This window comes from Nicotiana sylvestris, chromosome 3 (genome assembly GCF_000393655.2).
Source record: "Nicotiana sylvestris chromosome 3, ASM39365v2, whole genome shotgun sequence".
NCBI classification, from domain to species: Eukaryota; Viridiplantae; Streptophyta; class Magnoliopsida; order Solanales; family Solanaceae; genus Nicotiana; species Nicotiana sylvestris.
The window spans coordinates 184,269,222-184,286,858 of NC_091059.1; the positions used below are offsets into that span (position 1 = coordinate 184,269,222).

Here is a 17,637-nt window from a genome sequence, read left to right on the forward strand (position 1 = left end):
ATCTGTATGTGGTGAAATTAGAGGACTTGATTTCTCGCCCTCAAGTCACTTCGCAAGAATGCCTCGAGACCCCAAGGACAGGAAGCCACGGCTGAGTTCCCGACCTCAGGGATCGTCGAGGCCCGACTCAGAGAAGACGGAGATCGAAGCCAGGACAGAAAGGGAAGTTCCCAAGGGACACGACTAAGTCTGACAGGGCCGGCCTATCTATAGTCCATGCTGAGGCATCACGTCAAGCCATTCCATCTCCATACTTTGTAATTAATGTCCATGTACTTATAGCCGAGTTCCCCTCTTATATAAAGGGGACTCGCGATACCTTGTAAGCGGATGATGTTGCTCCATTTCTCCACAAGTGCAATAATTTCTCTCTCTCTCTCTCTCTCTCTCTCTCTCTCTCTTCTTTCTAACTTGCTTGTTCTCATTGGCCCGAGGTCACCTTAATACCCATCGCTCTTCTACTTGTTCTTCATCATATAGCTTAGTATTAGCCGTTAAGAGCCTTATTTAATCACATCTTTAACTGTTATCCCATCCTCGGATATCCTTGATAGCTCGAACTCTACCCTGATGTTGAACTCGAGGTCCCCTATCGATTAGACCTATACCCGGGCAGCAGGCCCTTCGGTTTGATTACTATCTCGTTTTAGCTCGCATTCCATTATTAAATTTCATATTATTAGCATCAACTACTCTAACAACTAGCTCGGGAATAGATCACGTATTTTTTGAATCCCATTTACAAATTTAATTGTTGTTACCATTTTCACGGTAAACAATTATGCGATCGCATAATTGGCCGCATAGTTGACCTCAAATTAACCATCAAACTGTCTGACTCTGCGGTGACTATGCGGTTTGCATATCTATTATGTGACCGCATAATAGACCGCAGAAACGCACTTTTCTGGAAAACACAATTTCTTCACTTTTTAATGCACAGATCAATCCAAAGGGTCCGAAGTTTATGAATTTCTAACACATGATCCTAACTTGGCACCACGAGATTCGGGTTTTTGAGTAGAAATTTTATGGGGCCTTACAAAGTGGTGGTACGTATATAACGTTGTAACCTTTTCCCATATCCCATATACAGATAATATACATATATACGAGTATATAATTCCATCTGGTCATGGGACAATGTACATGAATGCAATGCATGAGAAGTACGTCAATAAAATCTTTCGAAATGTCATTAGTCCATTATGCCTAGAGTAGTATCATGAAATAAACTTTTTTTTTTCAACTTACATATTTTTTTAGACCCATGAACAGATGATAGAATAATAAGACATATGGGGAATCAAGAAGATAAGCATCTCGAGTATTTCTATGAATTGAGTCATTTATGAAAATTGTGCATTTGCTCGTTTCGTTTGTGTCGTATAGATCATGACAAAAGAAAGAAGGGATAGCCTTAACATACCTAAGCCGGTTCTCCAGAAAATCCCTCTAACACATGACAATCGCAATAAAACACGTGACGGCAAGACCGGAGTAGGAAAATCTGTATGATGTTCTTGAGAAAGATTGTACCTTGCTCTTTTGGAATTTGCAAATTCACCCTGCCGCTACATAATATTATATTCGCATGCTTTATTGAAGTAACTTATGTTTCCTTTGGAACATTATCATTACAGAAGCTCTCTCTTTGAATTGTAGAGATTCCAAAATGAATTAAGAGCTCTCTTTCGTATTTTTTGGGTGTGCGCCCACTTAGTGGATGACTAAGCCACTTTATTTCTCCAAATTGTGCCATATATGCAAGACTTTAATAGTCACTTTAAATATGATTGGGGTGCTGCCACATTTTGGGGGGGGGGGGAATTTAATCTTATCCCATTATTTCTTGGTTAATTAGGTAATATCCTGTTACCCAATAATTGACCAATTACCCACATAATTAAGAATTATCTCAAATTACTTAAAATACTACTCACTTTTAACAATCTTATGCACCTTACTGTCATGGTCATGTGGTACCTTGTATGACACTAGTCCATAAATATCGGGTATTTTAGCTCGGGCCATATTTTATCCCAAAATGACAAATTTCGACGAAACTAATTTTCTTCGATTTGCTTATCCTATCACCTTCACGAATTTACTTACCCCTTGTTTGAATTAGCATAATACTTGTAATCTCAAAATAATCTCATTCTCGAGCTTCCATAAATTTACTTATGGTGTACTTTCACGTACGAAAACATGGGGTGTAATAAGCTAGCCTCGACTGAAATCCAACTTTGAAGTATGAAAGAGAAAGCCTTGGTTCAAGCCAAGAAAATCGAGGAGCTCCAGTTCCAGTTGGGTTCAACAGACTCTATTCGGGAGAACCTGGTCACGGAGCTTGAAGCGGCCAAATTGGAGGTTAAGGCAACCAAGGCTAATTATGATGCTGTGGTGGCTATTTACCGAGCCGATGCTGAAGCCGCTCAGGTTCGAGCAAAGGAGGTTGCCGAGGCTGCTTAAATTCGAGAAAAGGGGATCACCGAGCATGCCAAATGTCAATCTCGAAGGGAGACCCTTGAGGAAATACATGCTCGATGCTTTGATTTTCCAACCGAGATCGAAAACGCTAAGAAGCTTGAAGCTGAAGTTGGGAACTTAGCTTATCCCGATGAAGATGACGAACTTGAAAGCTTGAGCGAATCCGAAAGTGGAAAAGACCCTGAAGGCAAAGATGCCACTCCCCGAGATGACCAGGCTACTTATGCTTTTTAAATAGTTTTTGTATTTCTGTCGAGGCCGCTTTAGCCTTTTATAAAGAACTTCCATTGGGACATGTTGCCTTTGTAAAAAGGTTTTGATGAATATATAAAACATTTTTCCTTCCATGGCTTTTAAATCTGTTGTCTTTTTATTAATTTATGTAAAGGTCAAAGCGCCTTTGATAATAGGCTATATTCATGTAGTTTAGCAACCATTTATGCCCCAATTTAGCTATGCTTTATTGTTATATAAAGGTTAAATGACTACAAATGGCTCTAATTATGAATTTTGTGTTTTGCAAGAGCAAATCTTGATTATGAGGACATTGAACAGTGTTTGGAGCTAATTTGGAGAAAGGAAATCCAATGGGAGGTGAATGCGTGTGAAAGAAGAAGGAAAAAAAAATAGAAAACAACTGAACTTCATGAGCGCGGGCCAAGCACGGTCGCGCTCCAGCCACGCTCGTCAGGCCGAATAGAATGCGATATGCACAGCCCAAGCGCGACCATGTTCGTCACTCCGAGGAACATTATTTTCAGGGGTAATTTCGTAAGTTCGGGGGCAACTCTCCTTAACATATAAGAAGCCCAGGTCGCCCAAAAAAAGGGTATCAAGGGTTTTGAAGGATTATTGAAGGCAAGAAGAGGCAAGAGGCAAGGCAGAAGATTCAGCATAGAGTTTTACCTTTCTTCCTCTTATTTTTATCATTAATGATGAATTCTACTATTGTGATTGTGAAAACGATTATGGGTAGCTAAAAATTTAAGCTAGGGTTTTGATGGAACCTTTTGGAGGATGAATTTCTGATATGTTAATATAGATTTGCCTTATTAATTTCTCTGTTTGTTCAACTATGTTGTGATTGTTGTTGATTGAATGGCCCTCAATTGGCTGTGCCTATTTAATATGCATTACTCGGGAGAGAGTGTATATTTAGGTAGTTGTTGAACAATACCACTCCTAACGTATATGAGGGATCAATACAGAGGGTTTAAAGGTGGGATTGGGGATAACGAAACCTTGGTGCGATCTAAGTGAGCTGTAACTAAGGCCAGCTAGCATAATTCGGGATAATATATCTAGTATATTTTTGAAATTACTCGGGAGAGAGTTACGACAGTCAGAGTGCTCATGATCGATAGAGAAGACTTAGGCAAATTTATAGCAAACATAGCGGAAAGGATTCCGATAGGAGCGGAAATCATAACCTTAGACCATTCTCATTCTTGCTTACAATCAGTCTATAGCTAGTCTTAGTTTACTGCATTTTTATTATATAATGTTTAGTTAATAAACACCCCAAGTTGTTACTCAAATATCTCTAAAGATTGAATACGTGAATTTCTGTGAGCCCAATAGCTGTGATTGATAGGTTAATTCCCTATGGGATTTGACTCCGGATTTGTTAACCGGAATATATTTGTAGCGACCGATTTGTCCTTTTTATAAGGCATAGTTGGGCATGATCAAATTTTGGTGTCGTTGCCGGAGAACTAACAGTGTTAGTGATTGCAGTTAAAAAGTAGTGCAGAAATTTTTAGTGTAGTCAATCTTCTTCAATTTAAACTGATCACTGAAATTCTAATGTTTGTAGTCGTGGTTGTCACAGGTGCATGCCTAGAAACTCCTCAAGAACTGGAGAATTGTTTGAAGCATTATCAGATCCTGAAAAGGTGTTCAAGGCATTGAACCGTGCAAACAGTAAAGGCAAACAACAACAAAACTCAACCGAAAGAATTGAACCAAACATGGAAGACGATAATCTAAACAACAGGGACAACGTGAATGACCCAAACAACAGAAACAACACAAATAACCCAATCGATCGGGGTGTGGCACCTCTTGTGCCAGAAGCAACACTATATGACTGGGCATAACCCATAGTTGACAACTTTTCTCAGATACAAGCAGACTCATTCCAGATCACAAATAACATGCTACATCTGTTGCAGAACAAGGGACTATTCTCTGGGTCATACGTTGAAGATCCTTAGCAGCATCTAAAGAACTTCCTTTCAATATGTGCCACGCAGAGACAGCACAATGTGACATCAGAAGCAATATGTTTGTTGTTGTTTCCATTCTCTGTGACAAGAGTAGCCCAGACTTGGCTTAATTCACTCCCTATCAACTCCATCACTACTTGGGAGGAATTAGTCAAGAAATATTTGAGCAAATTTCATCCACCCAACAAGACTGCTCAACAAATTGATGAGATATTGAGCTTCAAACAGAGACCTACTGAGATGCTGCATGAAACGTGGGAGAGATTCAAGGGTCTCCTGGTTACATGTCCACATCATGGTATTTCGGAGCAAATGTTGGGGTAGAGATTTTATATGGGTTTAGCAGATACTTTGAAAGCCAATGTGGATGCTTCAGTAGTTGAAACATTTTTTAGCAAGACATTCAGAGAGAGCAATATCCTGCTTGACAAGATGGCACAAAACTCAGGATGGACAACAAGGAACACTCCAATCACTCCTGTGGTTCACTCAGTGGCTCTAGACCCAACTAGCTCCATAGTTAAAAATATGGCTACTCTAATAACACAAATGAGCATCCTCATCAAAAAGGTTGAAGAATCAGGCCAAAAATAGCAGGTACACATATTGGATGCAACCAATGGGGTCTCTGTACATCATGCATTAATCAACCATATGTCTGCTCATGGAGTGTTGAAGGTAAGAATAAACAATATCAAGAGAACATGAATTATGTGGCCAACTACGGGGGACCAAGACCATGTGGTCAGCAAAATCAACAATACAGGCCAGCTCAGCAGTAGTACAATAACAACAATAATCATGGGGCTATGTGACCACAGGGGCAAATGGTGCCTTACCAAAGGCAACAAGGGTACAACCAGCAAAGTCAGTAGCAGGCTTATCAACAATCTCCATAACAACAGATTATGAGACATGAAGATGGGTTTGCTAAACTCGAGGGTATGATGCAAGAAAGGATTGGGTCTACTGGAAAGCTAGCTGGTAGAGTAGACTCACATGTGTCGGCGATTAAAAATATTGAGATCTAGCTAGGACTAATTTTCATGGCCCTAAATAATCGTCCTCATGGGACGTTACCTACAGACACCCAAATCAATCCGAAAGAGCAGGGCCCGAAGAAGCTGATGGCAGTGAGTCTCTGAAATGGTAGGGACTTAGATATGGAGCAAGAAATGGCTCGCGAAAGAAGGCCGGCTAAGACACTGGTGCCAGTACCCATTGAAATAGATGATTCAGCAGGTTTAATTGAGGTGACGGTACAGAATGTGCAAGAGAACACCAACAAAGAAGAAGAGGGTGTGAAAGAGACTGAAGCTGCACTAGAACCAACAGTAGAAGCAGTGCCTGAACAAGAGAAAAACCAAGTTACAGGGAAGAAGCGACCTCCAACACCATTCCCACAGAGATTGGTTAAAGGAAATGCCTGGGTATGCAAATGTTACGCCCTGCAATATTACGTCGATATTTCGTCCTACAATATTACATTACGATGATGTTATGCTTTGCAGTATTAAATTACGATAATATTTCACCATGTAGTATTGTACTATTTCAAACAAGTGATAAATAAATTCATGGAGGTAAGAGTCAAAGAAAATGAATTTCGTCAAAATTTGACATTTTGGGGTAAAATACGATCTAAGTTATAATAACTCGTATTTATGGACTAGTACCATACAAGGTACCATATGACCACGGTAGTATAATATATAAAGTATATTAAAATGAGTAGTATTTTTAGGTAATTTGAGATAATTCTTAATTGTACGGATAATTGGTTAATTACCGGGTAATAGAACATTACCTAGTTAATTATTAAATTATAAGATACCGTGTGGCAGCAAGAAAAGACTTGGTTCTTTAGGCTTGGTCTAACGTGTAAACACTAGATTCTTTAAAGGATTAGTGGCTATCTAACGTGTAAACTCTAAAAGTGTAGATAAAACTTGGTCTCTTTTAAAGACTTGATTCATTTTGGACAAAGACTAACTAATTAAGGTATAAGTCTTTCTTCCAATTTCAATTATTCAAGAAACAGACGTTTGGTTTTCTTTATACAAAAGCTTGGTTTCATTTAATTTCATTTTATACAACCTTTCTTCCTAATACAAATCCTTCAGAAACAGACGCTAAAACTTAAATCTAACGAGCTTCCAACCAAAATTTTTGAGATCAAATCAATTCCAGCGAGAAATTATTAGAGCCTTAGCAACGTAAAATTTTGTGATTCTAAAAGAGTACGGTGCAACCTTCTCCAAGAATATTATATGGAGTTTCCCTATTCCAGGTATGTTAAGGCTATTCCTTCTTTCTATTTGGCATGATCCCTACAATATAAACGAAACGAGCAAATGCACAACTTCCATAAATTACTCTATTCGTAGAAATGCTAGAGATGTATATAGTCTTATTATCTCATGTGTCATATTATTCTATCATCTTTTCATGGGTATCAAAATACGTAAGTTGGTACAGTTTATTTCATGATATTATTCAGAGGCATAATGGTCCTATGACGTACCGAGAGATTTTATTAACGTGTTTCATATGCATTTCATGCATTTATACATGTACATTGACCCATGACCAGATAGTGTTATATATATATATATATATATATATATATATATATATATATATATATAACACTATCTGGTCATGGGTCAATGTACATGTATAAATGCATGAAATGCATATGAAATTTGGTCATGGGTCAATGCATTTATACATGTACATTGACCCATGACCAGATAGTGTTATATATATATATATATATATATATGCGTATATGGGAAAGGTTATGGCGTTATATACGCACCACAACCTGATCAGCTGGTATATGTTGATGATTTTGCCCACAGTGGACGAGATGATATAACCATATACATATATGTATATATATATATATATATATATATATATATATATATATAACACTATCTGGTCATGGGTCAATGTACATGTATAAATGCATGAAATGCATATGAAACACGTTAATAAAATCTCTCGGTACGTATATATATATATATATATATATACATACATATATATATATATATATATATATATATATATATATATATATATATATATATGTATATGGGAAAGGTTATGGCGTTATATACGCACCACAACCTGATCAGCTGGTATACGTTGATGATTTTGCCCACAGTGGACGAGATGATATGATGGGATGCCTTCAGAGGCCTGATGATGTTATGAAACAGGTACCTATGCACGACATGACATTCATATACATATACATGACACTATAATTATTCAGTGATTTACAGAGTTATCTAGACTTACAGATGGAATCATTTACTCTATATTTATCCATGTCTGTTATGTACTTATTTATGTGCCTTACATACTCGGTACATTATTCGTACTGACATCCCTTTGCCTAGGGATGTTGTGTTTCATGCCCGTAGGTTCCGATAGACACGTCGAGAGCCCTCTAAGTAGGCTATCAACCCAGCAGAAGATGTTGGTGCGCTCCATTTGCTTTGGAGTTGCTTGTTTGGTTAGTATAATTTAGACGTGTATTGTTTAGTATGGCGGGACTCTGTCCTGACCTTTATAAAAATTAAGCATTCTTAGAGGCTTGTAGACAGATGTCATGTACGTAAAAGGTTGTATGGCCTTGTCGGCCTATATTCAGTATACGAGTGGCTATTTTGGTCTTATAGGCCTGTATGTCTTACATATAAGTTGATATCACATGTTGTATTCTACTTATTTCACGACGTCCTTCAAGGTCAGTTATCTATGATAAATATGACATGGAAAGATACATTATATTGGTACTCGATTAAGTAAGGTACCAGGTGCCCGTTGTGGCCCATAGGTTTGGATCGTGACAACAAAGATGATGAAGGACTTGATGTCCCATAAGTTCGACTTCCAAGACTTGGCCACGGTTACACTGACTCAGACCTACAGTGCTGTTATGACGAGACCTATAGCTGAGAAGCTGTCTGACCCAGGGAGTTTCACAATCCCTTGCACAATAGGCAACTTTGCATTTGCTAAGGCACTGTGTGATTTGGGAGAAAGCATAAACCTTATGCCCCTAGCTATCTACAAAAGGCTAGGAATTGGAAGAGCTAGACCTATGTCTATGCTACTACAGCTGGCTGATCGAACTGTGAAAAGGCCCTCCGAGATTCTAGATGATGTATTTGGTGCAGGCTGGGAAGTTTGTGTTCCCAGCAAATTTTGTCATCCTTGACTGTCAGGTTGACAAGGAAATTCCCATAATTTTGGGAATACCATTCTTGTCCACTGGGAGAGCTCTAATTGATTGTGAAACTGGAGAGCTCAAAATGAGATTAAACGATGAAGAGATAACATTCAACGTGCAGAAATCTATGCGTATACCCAGTGAATTTGCCAATTGCTCTCTAATAGAAGCGGTGGATGTAGTGTTGTAGGAGGACGATGCAGCATTGAACATTAAAGACCCTCTAGTAGCTTGTCTCATGAACTTAGATAAAGCTAATGGTGAAGACTTGGCAGAGCGGGTACTTGCTCTTGAAGGCCAAGGTTTTTGGAAAAGGGAGCTTGAATTTGAGCCTTTGCACTTGGAGGAAAGAAAAACTCCTCCAGCTAAGCCGTCAATAGAAGAGCCACCAAAGCTGGAACTGAAGCCATTGCCATCTCATCTCAGGTATGCATTCTTAGGACCTGACTCAACCCTACCTGTTATTATCTTATCCAGTTTGTTAGATGTGCAGGAAGAACAGATTTTGCAGGTACTAACTGAGTGCAAGACTACAATTGGGTGGACTATTGCGGACATTAAGAGGATCAACCCGACCTTCTGTATGCATAAGATTCTATTGGAAGATGGGCACAAACCTTCCAGAGAACATCAAAGAAGGCTGAACCCCAACATGAAAGAAGTGGTAAAAAAGGAAGTAATTAAATGGTTAGATGCGGGAATCATATTCCCCATCTATGACAGCGACTGGGTTAGCTTAGTGTAGTGTGTACTGAAAAAGGAGGTATGACAGTAGTGAAAAATGAGAAGAATGAGTTGATCTCTACACGAACAGTCACATGTTGGCAAATATGTATGGACTACAGGAAGTTGAACTTGGCCACTAGGAAGGACCACTTTCCACTGCCATTCATTGATCAGATGCTAGATAGATTGGCAGGGAGGTCTCACTTTTGTTTCCTAGATGGGTATTCGGGGTATAATCAAATTTCCATTGCCCCAAAGGATAGAGATAAAACGTCGTTCACCTGCCCTTATGGAATCTATGCTTTTCGGCGAATGCCGTTTGGCCTATGCAATGCACCCACCACATTCTAAATGTGCATGATGGCCATCTTCATAGATCTGGTAGAGGAGATAATGGAGGTTTTCATGGATGACTTCTCAGTGGTGGGGAATTCATTCGATGATTGCCTTGTGAACTTGAGGCGAGTGTTGAAAAGGTGTATCGAGACTAATCTGGTACTATATATGGTGAAATCGGAGGGTCCAATTTCTCATCATTAAGGCACTTTAGGAAATCATCTCGAGACCTTGAGGCTATAAGGTTGTGGTCGAGATCCCTCCATCTTGGTTCGTTGATGCCGACCTAACGACAATGTTGGCCGCTATCACAATGGGAATGGGGAGTTCCCAAGGCATGCAGCTAGTACTGGTACAGCTTGGTGCCATCCAGTTGTCCCATCCCCTATTTTTGTAATTAATGCTTTTGTACTATGTTGGGATTCCCCTCGTATATAAAGGGGGTCTTTGGCATTTTGAAAAGACTCTGTTGCTCCAGCTGCTCCATAAGAAATATAGAAGAACATTCTCTTTGCTCTCTCATACACTCTCTTGATATTATTGCTTTCATTTATTATCTTCAAATTCGTTCATCATTTGTTTCTTATCATTGGCTATAAAAAGATTCTATTGATTTTATTATAACTTTTAGTCACACAACAACTGTCTTCGATAGCTCGTAATCGAGCTCCGGGATCGACCTCGAGGCCCAGAATCGACAAGCCTGAGGCCCCGATTATTGGTCTAAGGGTTTGATTTTCGCTCTACCCTTAATTATTATTTAGTTTTTAAGTCTCACATGCATAGCATCAACTGCTTAACAAACTAGCATAAAAATAGATCACGTATTTTTAGAGTCCCATCAACAAATTTAATTGTTATTACCATTTTCACGGTAAATAGTTTGGCGCCCACCGTGGGGCTAAAAATAATAGTGATTATTAAAATTCTTGCTGGTTTCGTCACTTAACGTAAGTTATCTTTCACATTTTTTCTTGTCCATGATCTTCAATTTTAGGTCAATATGTCTAACTCAGTGAATGGGGGCGAAAACAACAATCTCGAGGACTACAGGGAGAACGGTGTGGATGTTCCGGGTGTTGGTGTGCTACCACAAAATCTTGGGAATGTGCCTAAACTAATCCCCGTGGACGCGGTCTCGCACGACGCCCAACGCATCGATATAAGCTCGCATACCGATAGGAGCGTGCGTTAGGGAGATCCACAAGAAGCTCAGAAAACCCCGACCAAGGAAGAACGTAAGATTAATCTTCACATTATTTTTGAAATGTTGCAGGCACAACAGCTAGCTATTGCTCAGCTGCAAAGTCACCAGAAAACTCCCAGCACGATAGCACCGGGGACAGCTCCCCCAGCTAAACAGGTACCGGAGAGATCAAGCAATAACGGGTCGATGACCGATCCTACCATTATAAAAATGCTCGAGGACCTCACCAGGAGGATCGAGTCGGGCGAGAAGATGACAGAAGATAACGACAAAAAGGTCAAAACCTACAACTCCAGGGTCGACCAAATTTCGGGTGCACCCCCGATCCTGAAAGGTGTGGATTCGATGAAGTTCCTACAAAGGCCATTCCCCGAGGAAGAGCCCCCGAAACCCATCCCAAAGAAGTTCAGAATGCCAGAACTCCCAAAGTACAATGGGACCTCAAACCCCAACGAACATGTTACTACCTACACCTATGCAGTAAAAGGCAATGACATAAAGGACGACAAAATCGAGTCCATCTTGTTAAAGAAGTTTGGGGAGACACTCTCAAAGGGGGCCATGATGTGGTATCACAACCTAGCTCCCAACTCCATAGACTCATTTTCCATGCTGGCAGATTCCTTCATAAAGGCATATGCCAGTGCCATCAAAGTAGAAACAAGGAAATCTGACGTGTTCAAGATCAAGCAAAGGGAAAATGAAATGCTGCGTGAGTTCGTGTCTCACTTACAAATGGAATTAATGGAACTACCATCGGTATCTGATGACTGGGCGGTGTAGGCCTTCACTCAAGCCCTGAATGAACGAAGCTCAGTGGCTTCGAGACAGCTTAAAGAGAATCTGGTTGAATATCCCACCGTGACCTAGTCGGACGTCCATAAGCGATACCAGTCAAAAATCAGGGTCGAGGATGACCGGCTGGGAGCCCCCTTGGGCTCAGTATATCCAAGAAGGCTCTTGGAGAAGGAACCAAAGACATACAAAGAAAGATACCAACCATACACCGAAGATAGAAGGAATGCTCCGAGATGCAACCCACCTCGCAACGATTGAAGGATATACCAAGGACAGAATCCTCAGGGACTCATCAACAGAGACGGGTTTGATAGGAACGTGGGGCCAATAGAGGCACCTCTCTTATCAGAATACAACTTCAATGTCGATGTATCAGACATCATGTTCGCCATCAGCAAGATCAGAGATGCCAGATGGTCCAGACCTGTACAATCGGATCCTTCGCAAAGAAACTACAACTTAGTATGCAAATTTCACAACACACACGCGCATAGGACCGAAGATTGCCGGCAACTTCGGGAGGAAGTGGACTGTTTACTCGACAATGGCCATATCCGGGAATCCTCAGCAACCGAGCCAAAAATCGGTATCGAGAAAAGGAAACAGCCAAAAGGGACAAGGTAGACGAGCTGCAACATGACATCCACATGATCTTTTAAGATGGACATCACTAACCGAAGCACCAAAATCCCCTCCAGTAGAGGGACTAAGAGATAATTCGACAAAAAAAATAGCAACCACGAGACCATCTCCAAGGTTCGAAAGCGCCATCGCCATTAAGGTATAGCCATCTCCCTTTTCATTTTATATTTCACACTAACCCTCATGCATGCACTCGATCAAAGAAGTCAAAGCACTAACCCAGCCCGAATACCTTTAGGTTTTAAAGCATCCGTTGCACTTTTTTCCTTCGACCGAGTTTTTTATCCCGACAAGGGTTTATACCGGCAAGGTTTTTAACGAGTCAACGTCCATATGCTACCTAAGGAAGACTCAACAAGTATTCCAGGCTTCTTTTGCAATCAACCCCGAATACTGGAGTGCATCCCCCCAATGGTCCCATTAGTAAAATGATGTATCGGGCCAAACAGTCGAATGAACCGTGCCTATATAATCGGTCCCTAGACAACGAAACTATGTATACTTATGTCAAGAAATCAAAGGATATCTTTTGTCAAAGCATCTCATACTCCAAAGGAAACTCAGCATTTTCGCTAAAATGATTCCTCCATCAAAGACGTCTCGAATACTCGGAGACTAGTGTCAACAATTCGATACCCACATGACCTCAGGGTCGAAACTCCAAACTCATAAGCCCTCAACGAGGCAGCATGAAAAGCACGAAACATCTGCAAGGCCAAAAGTGCTCGAACGCTCGAGGACTGGCGCTGATATCTCCAAAAATGCACGACCTCAAGGTCAAATCGTAAGCCCTCAATGAGGCAATACAAAGTTTGCTAATAATGGCTCCCGAGTCAAGAAACCCTCGACGACTCGGGGACTACCGTCAAGTGCCATCTCTATCGATTCATCAAAACCCAAGGCTGTAAGACCCCGAGCGGGCAGACTCGGTCTCGTAAGACCTACGTAAGGTAGCAACAATAACTATAAGACCTCAATGGCATGTAAAACTGTAAGACCTCAATGTCATGTAAAAGTATAAGACCTCAACGACATGTAAAACTTGTAAGACCTCACTAAAGGCATAGACCCGATCCCAAAGTTTTGGCTATATATCAAACTTATAAGACCCCTAAAAAGGCTTACCCTCGATATAGATGCCAAAACTACTTCACTCGAGACTCAAAGGCTCCGGCCAAAAATAATTGACTCCGGTCACATGGTTATACCAACCAAACTAACGCGACTCAGGGATGCCCGACTGTCACTACAAAATCACAGGCCTTTAATTACTCCGAATATACTTCGGAAAGAACCGGTTAAACAGGCTACCCTCGGCATAGGCAAAAGAGCTTCGACCATGTTGGCTCCAAATCACAGGCTTCGAGCTACTCAGCCTCCGAGCCAAACCTCCCGAGGTGCTCGAACATCGCCGCAAGTTACTCGAAATCGAGGTTCTTACTGAACCGACAACGAGTCAGGCAAAATTACTTCAAAAGTCCTTAACGAGAGGAAAATAAAGACTACATAAAAGGTCGCATCGACGAAGCGCGTAAGAGCCATTGTTGCCAGCCTAATGAGCCTCAAGGCCACATACACAAAAGGTCGCATCGACTAAATGCGTAAGAGCCACTATCACCAGCCTAAAATATGAAAACTTGAGGGTCAAAACGAGCTTGAGTCGTAACCCGATTCGGAGACTAGATCCAAAATAGTTAACCATAAATGCCTAAGGGCAAAGCGTATGAACCATTCTTGCCAGCTTACACTAGAAGGCCACTTTGGCCCAAGGCGTAAGAGCCATTGTCGCCAGCCCATGCAATTTGGAAAACTTGAGGGTTGATTGAGCTCGAGTCGAAACCTAACTCGGAGGCTGAACCCAAAATAGTTAATTATATATGCCTAAGGGCAAAGCGTAAGGTCCATTGTTGCAGCTTACATTAAAAGGCTACTTCAGCCCAAGGCATAAGAGCCATTTTCGCCAGCCCGCGCAAACATAAAAGCCTGAGGGTCAAACAAGCTCGACTTGAAACTCGACTCAAAGACTAAACCCAAATCGGTTGAACAAAAGCATAAGAGCTCAAACTCCAGCTTATACTAAGGTCGCATCGACCAAGCGCGTAAGAGCCCCCTGGACCGTATCATCGAATCTAAAGACTCCTACTAACTCAAGAGATTGGATTGATCTGGCTAAAATCTTGGAAAACACAAACCCAGAAGATACAAAACCGCGAGGTTCCCCTCTTATACATACAAATAATAGAATACAAGCTCCGTTTACAACATACTATGAAAGTTATATACACAAGAACAAGAAGAAAGCAAATGTCCCCCTTGGGGACTATGGCCTGACGGCCTCGTCCTCGCCATCTTCGACATTGGACTGAAGGAAATTGGCATCATACTCCTCCACCTTGGCTTGCTCGATCACTTTCGAAAGATCAAAACCCCTGGCGTGAAATTCCTCGAGAGTTTCCCTCCGAGATCTGCACTTTGCGTACTCTTTACTGCTGCTCGCTCGACCAAGAGTTCTCCTTATCTCAGCTCTAGTAGTGGAAACACTCTTCAAATAAGCCGCCGCTCTCTGGTCAGCCCTAGTGCTATTCATCACAGCCTCGGCCCAGGCATTCACCACCTCGACCTTCGTCTTTGAAAGCTTAGACTCGAGCCTTGCGATCATGTTTGACCGCAGAGAATCACTCGCATGAGCAGTCTAGATTTGCATCTCCATGGTGGAAAATTTAGCCAAAATAGTCTCCTTGGCCGCAACTTGGGCATCTACATGGGCTTGTAACTCGTTTAGCTCACGCTTGACCCTGCCAACTTCACCCCAAAGTCACTCCAGCTCCTCCATTTTGCTCTCCAACTGAAATATCGAAATGTTAACCTCCAAAGATGAAAGAAGGGGCATACATCAACATGAAATACAAGATACCTGTCTCTCGAGGCAGCTCTCGCGGCTCCGACTTCGATCCGCCTCACACCACAGGGGTACCAGCTCGCGTTCTTTTTTCACACAAAGAAAATTCAATAAGAAAGGAAAAGTTTGACGCCGGAATAGTCCCATGCCGGCTACCAAACTTACCATAAAGTCGAGCCGCTGAGCCTCACCAAAAGCTGAGCCAATGTCCGATGGTTTAGTATCCCCCGAAGTGCCATCAGCAAAAATGGGGAATGTTCTTTTGAGAACGGAAGTCCCCAAAACCGAATGATCGGTCCGATCACCTCTCTTGATTCGTTGAGAAGGACTCGCCCCGCTACGAGCCTCCTCACACCCCAGAGATTCTTTTCGTTTATCATCGACCCTCGACCCCGAGGTCGGCAGTCTCTCCTCCTCTCTTAGAGAGCACAGTCTCATTTCAGAAAAATCTCCGGCACCTACAGATGCTAAGTTAGTACGATTGAAAAGAAAAAAGCCCTTTTGGGGAAACAAGCACCAGGCTCTTACCATGATGATTTGCCTCCCACCTCTCTTTGGACAGGTCTCGCCACCTGCGCCTATCATAAGTGGAGCAAGCTGCCAGCTTACGAGACCACTTGGTCAAATTAGGGAGCTCGTTCAGCAACCAGGGAGTCTCTACAGAAATGAAACAAAAAAATGTCATTACGGAGCCCGCCTCTAGTCAAAACGATGAAAAAACAAGTGCGACACTTACGTGTGAAGTTCCATTTCTCAGGAAAGGGCAGAAACTCTCCAGGAATGATATCGATCGTTCGAGCTCGAATGAACCAGTTCATCCATCCACGGTCCTTGTCCTCTACGCTGTTAACGATAGGAGCCCGGGTGGATCGCTGCTGCAAAACAATCAAACCTCGATAGAGCAGTGGCCGATATAATCTCACGAGATGACTGAGGGTAAACTCAATCCCGGCCTTGTCGGCAAAATATCTTATAGTCTGCACTATCTTCCAAAGGAATGGGTGAGCCTGCGCCAAGGTAACCTGATATATTTAACAGAACTCAAGCACAACCCGATCAGGGGGACTCGATGCAAAAGTATGCGTGTACACGCTCAAAAACCCCTCGACATAGGTCATAATACTATCCTCGGAGGAAGGCACTTGCAATACCATGCGTTCCCCCCATCTGCAATCTTTTCTGATCATCTCGAGGTTTTCCTCTCCCACTGATAAGATAAACCTCGGTGCATGCTCTCGATGTCCTAGAACAGCGGGGGGTTTCCCCAATATAATGTCTTTTCTCGAGGAAAAGCACCTCGAGGCCCGCTCACCAGGCACCAGCGGTGTACCACCAACCGAATACGAAAAATAAGCAGAACCCCCCTCTCCTTGGTGGGCGGATATCAATGTATCAGTTATGGCTATGATAAAATGAGAAGGGGGAAATATGTATTTGAGAAAAGATTTTGAGTTGGAAAAACGGGAGAACCAGCACATAGTGCCAGCTCCTGTGGTTACTCAAAGCAGCGGAATCTGCACTTGAGAGGCAAATGAATGAATATATAGGGGCAAGGAAGCAGCTTCTCGCCTACCCAAAGGGACAAATAATTCTGGTCGCGTTTACATCACCCTTTTTCTAGGGAAATGTACTAACAGGACCACCATGGGGTCCCTTCACCAGATTGCTCGAATGCTACTATCCCGCGAAATTCGAGAAGCAGAGAGGCCTCGAGGACTCTCCACTATCACTAGCACCGGTCCTAAAGAAGTTGCTAATCTAACTTCAGAACAGGACTCGATTTAGGGGTCCCGGTCACTCCGAATACGGTTTTCGAAGAACTAATGCCAAGAGTCGAAGGTTAATTCCTCTTGAGAAGCGAGGTAAAAAGAAAGAAAAGACAGAGATAAGAAAAACCCTTTCTTTTCATTACCAAAAATATATTTACAAGGGACGTCTTTACAAGACTTACTCCCCCGGGGGTACATGCACAGAAGGGGGGGAAAAAGTGACACAAGGCCTACTCTCCATCACCACTGTCCTCAGAACCATCTTTGGGATCTCGTTTGGGATGATCAAA

The 17,637-nt window shown here is 41.9% G+C and overlaps 1 non-coding gene across 1 annotated transcript; it reads right to left on the bottom strand.

The window, feature by feature from the left end:
- Positions 1 to 4,916: 4,916 nt before the first annotated feature.
- Positions 4,917 to 5,023, bottom strand: LOC138888898 (small nucleolar RNA R71). Its single transcript, XR_011406465.1, has one exon. It is a non-coding gene; the product is annotated as a small nucleolar RNA R71 (small nucleolar RNA).
- Positions 5,024 to 17,637: the final 12,614 nt, after the last annotated feature.